Source organism: Brachycentrus maculatus, unplaced genomic scaffold (assembly GCF_059751285.1).
Source record: "Brachycentrus maculatus isolate JH-2025_06_01 unplaced genomic scaffold, ASM5975128v1 h1tg000929l, whole genome shotgun sequence".
NCBI lineage: Eukaryota > Metazoa > Arthropoda > Insecta > Trichoptera > Brachycentridae > Brachycentrus > Brachycentrus maculatus.
In genome coordinates this window covers 26,158-30,843 of record NW_028281651.1, presented here as the reverse complement: position 1 = coordinate 30,843, position 4,686 = coordinate 26,158, and the positions used below count along the sequence as shown (strand labels likewise).

Here is a 4,686-nt window from a genome sequence, read left to right as displayed (position 1 = left end):
CAGAGCCTTCGAAGATGACTACCTTGAAGATGAAAGATAAAAGATGGAAGAGCTCGATTTCAAAGTGCATGAATAAAGGAACGCCTAGATACTCCAAATTGTTGAGTCAATCCACGAGCTGAACGATCTCTACAAATAGCTAAACAACCTGGTTATCTGTCAAGGCTCATTGCTCGACAGGATTGATTACAACATTGAATAGAGCTTTGTCCATGTGAAGAAAGGGACGGAAACCATCGAAAGAGTGGACGAAAGGCAAAAGAAAAGCAAGTTAGCCTGCAGAATGATGGCTCTGATGGTCATAGCCATCGTAATTTTAGGGATAATTTTAATCATTAAGTGGAAGAATTGAGCAAGTAAAACAGATCACCAGTTCATCACTGATTGCGCAAGTGTTTTCTATATTGGTTTATATGAAGCCCTCGCTGCATTAATATCCGAAGCCAATAGCTTGTGTAACATTGCTTATGCCAATGACTGCGTGCCCTATTATTTATTGGTTTATCTTTGTAGGGTTTCTTCGAATTATTGGATGATTTATTTGCTTTTGATGCCCTCATACCTGATCTGGCCACCCCCTCCGAAACAACCTCCTGGACATGCCATGACCTCGACATACTTATAGACGCATTTATTCTTCTTTACTGCCTGCACTATCTTTTGGATGTTCCTGAATCCGTAGCATTTTGCCATTTTTATCTCTCTCCCCTCATGCATGAATGTGTACTCCTGAAAATCAGAGTTCCTTATTTAATTTCGTTCGTATTTGTCCACATTCAGTCTGCTCATCAGCATGTGAATGTATCCGTTTGAGGTCTGATCCTCCACAAACTCTGAGCCTCGAGGCAGCGCATCCTTTGGCATTTTCAGTATTTCGGCTGTTTTAAACATATATCTTTGATTGTTGAACTTGGTGATAAGTTCCTAATTTTAGAAGATCGACTAACCCGCAGAGTATTTATTGATGAGCTCTATAACCTATACAGCTGCTAATGTCAAATCGATTTCCTTTATCTATGATTCTTCTATCTTGAATCTGATAGCTTCAAGTTTCTTATCGTAGCAGGGCATTATGCTGATGACTGAGCACTTTCTATTGTGCAGTTCTTTGATGAGCCTGCCGAGGATCTGCTGTGGGGACTTTATTCTGCTCATTTGTTATGTGATCTATGTGGTCAGCGTCTTCTCAGCGTAACAAACCCACCCTGGGCATTCTGAGCAAAGCATAGGCCGCGCATTATTATTCTCTGATAATTTGACAAGAAACTCTTCATAAACAAGTTGATGACACATTTTGATCCCGACCATTAAATCCACAATCTGAATGGCTGCAGTTGAGAAATTCCGGGCAAAGAACATCTCCAAAAGGAATAAGAAGCAATCAGGCGTCAGTTTATACTTCTTTGCGAGGGAAAGGAGGGCTTGTGGAGACATTATTACATAGACAATTTATCTTTAACACTCGCACTGTTTTGTGAGCATGTCGATAAACTTAGCGATGCTCATCTGCTCGATCAGTATTGACTCGGCACTGGTGATGCAACCACTACAAGCTAAGCAGTCATTCAAGGAGATTGTAGCCTTCTCTTATTTCACATCTTTTTTCATTATTTTAGGCTGGATGCATGATTGGGATGGAGCAATGTAGTCATCGATTTGTGCCAATTTTATGACACCGGTGAACATCGACATTTAGTAAGTATATGTTAAGTTGAATTATAATGCAATTAAATATACGCTAGCTATATCCTAAACATACAACAATTAATTGGGATGTGTGATAAAGCACCCACATGTTCTAGAATAAAAAATAATTAATTTGCATTATATAATAGGATTTTGAACATTATTAGTGCGAATTAAGTCATTTTTGTGTTGATTGATATTTTTGGCGAAGTTGACATTTGGGATAAAATTGGATATTTGGGTGAAATGGAATATTTTCCGATCAGAAATTCCATTCCTTATAGCCATTGCTATTAATCCTTCCTTATACATAATTATCAGAAAAAATGCATTAGCCTGTGACTTTCTAGCCTCACGAGTCATTCAGAGACATATCTTACACTTATGCCTCGGACAAATATTCCTGTATATCCTGGGTCTATCCTCTTCACATCATATTTGCCTATTTGGTCGTATTGACAGGGTTCTTGGCCATCTTAAGCAGAGTCGTCGACAAGATGAGACCCTACCATATGGTGTTCGGAAGAATGTACTTGATATTCATGCTTTGGTGCATGGCGAGTTCGTTACTCATCCATAATACTGGCCTACCCCTTCCAATTATAGTCTCATTCTTATATATGTTGTTCAGCATATCATTCGGCTGGAATGCCATCAGAGTCCACGTCAATTCGATGAAGTAGTTGGTCCAGGAAAAAATGAGCATACGAATCAACTAAATTCTCTTCTCGAATACCGTCGAGAAAAGATATCCATTAGACCTTGGAGCCATTTAAAAATAGTGCTTGACGACCTAACTGCATTCAAAATCCTTTAAGGACAGAGTATTCTCAACAAAGATGCTGCATGGGCTGCTGATGACTTTCAGTTGGAGCCAGATGCTCGGGAGAACATTAGTTACAAATCCCTTCACTACATTTACAGGGTGTTGGACTTACCCCGCGTACAAATCATTGGCTGGTACACAAGTGTATGCGGTTGATGGGGTTGCAACTCCCGCTTTTCCCCTCCCAACTGGCACGTTTCTGGCAATGATTACAGTTCCGACTGTCGTGATTATATTAGTCGTTGCATTTGCCGTGACCTACGGATGCTTCAAACATTAACAAAAAGCCAAGATCTCTTCCGATAGCGAATAGCGTGGAATCAATTGATTTTTTCATAAATATTTTTTGCAATTTGTTTCCAGCATCAAACATGCAGAATACAGAGTAAATGTTCTATAGTTCCAGAATAAATAAATATAAAATGGACGTTAAATTGTAAATATTCGAAAAAACAAAAGAGACAATTCTCCAAAATAAACTCGAGTTCCTATAATCGCAGCTCGATGAGATCAATTCGCGCAAAAATCAACTACGAATATAGAATAACTCCTTAAAATCAAAGATAAGGCACATCAAAACATAAAACACTTTCAAATCACGCAAGAAGTCGGTGACCCTATCGCTTAGCTTCAACAGCAACCTCGCAATGGCATCCACAAATAATATTACAAGAGGCCATTAGTCCTAATTTCTCATCTATCATAGCGAACTAAAAGGAAACAAAGAAAACATTGATGGCAATTTGCACCAATCTCAATATCAACGACCCAATTATGATCATGAAGACATTGCAAAAGTGGAAAGGAAGCTGTTATAGGAGCATGAATAAAGTCTGTCTAAGCTGCGGGAACTTGAATCTGAGCTGAGGGATCTGCAGAAACTTTGTTTAGAAAGGTCCATTAATTGGAGGACAGCAGATATCATAGATAAGCAAAGTCGAAGCTAAAGAGAAACAGAGTAGACTACCAAACAGAAATAAACCCAACACAAATACATAAGTGATTAAGATATTTCTTAGAAGAGAAAGAATAGCATGTGCTATCCTAACGATATTAATGCAATTTATGAAGGTGGCTATAACTTTGCAGCAAATCTCCGCAAACAAAATCACAATAGACAGGCAATAAATTCAAGCAATGAACTCACTGGTATTCACAAAAATAGTTTAAATGACAACATCTACAATAACAAAAATAATTATAATAGTAAGAACAGATAGGAGCCCATTCATAAGTAAGTCAAACTGATCTCGAATCGAAAAAGCAATGGAAAAAATAAGGAAATTGTTTAGTAAAAGTATTCACAATAACCAATTTCTTAGTCAGTTTTAAATCCATCTCGAAAGGTATTTCCTGAATTTGAGCCAAAAATAGCAAATACAACCAACTACGCACAATATTCAATAAAATTATGCGATAAGTATTAACCTAAAACTAAAAAACATGAGTCCAAGCAGCCTCAAAGTTTATAGCAAAGCCTTTGCCATTCCAATAAAGACTTCAGTGACAAATTGCAGAGAAAAAGATACAATGAAACATCCTCAAATATGTTGAATCGCTCATACGCCCATAAAGAACCGAAGGAACTTGCCAGGACTGCATCATCATCAAATACTTTTAAGTTAAAAAGTAACTCAAGTCAAAATGCTAAAACAACAAGCATCCATGCAATTCCCTACCCGCATAACGACACCCTCAACATATCAAAGATGTCAAATAAATCAGACAACTACAAATCAATAAACAATAAGTCATATGCTAAGATCATCACTAGCATCCAATGTGTCGGCTGCCTGAAAGATTGTAAGCCAAACTAGTATTATTGGCATATCGATCACTGCCGGGACTATCTGCTGGCTGAGCTGGAAAGAGAGAAGGAGTAAATTGACGAAAGAATTAACGAGACATTGAATCTGTCGATGACATATCTCTGAGGGCACTGAACTGCAATTGTGAATAATGGATGATGATATGATATGCTGTTGATTTTGATGATTATTTGTTGATTGATTGGTTGAAATTTCAATGATGATCGATCAAGCTTTATTCTCATGTTCTTACTCGTTGAGTCTCTTAGACTGCACATCTTCAGCTACAATCATAAGCAATGAATCCTTGGATCGGATCACATTATTCTTCTTTTTTCGGATATGAAACGAGGATCTATTGTTCGT

General features: G+C 37.8%; 1 pseudogene; it reads right to left on the bottom strand.

Annotated features, from left to right (window-relative positions):
• Positions 1–509: 509 nt before the first annotated feature.
• LOC148299821 (putative cytosolic Fe-S cluster assembly factor AGAP009023 pseudogene) lies at positions 510–2,049 on the bottom strand (annotated as a pseudogene).
• Positions 2,050–4,686: the final 2,637 nt, after the last annotated feature.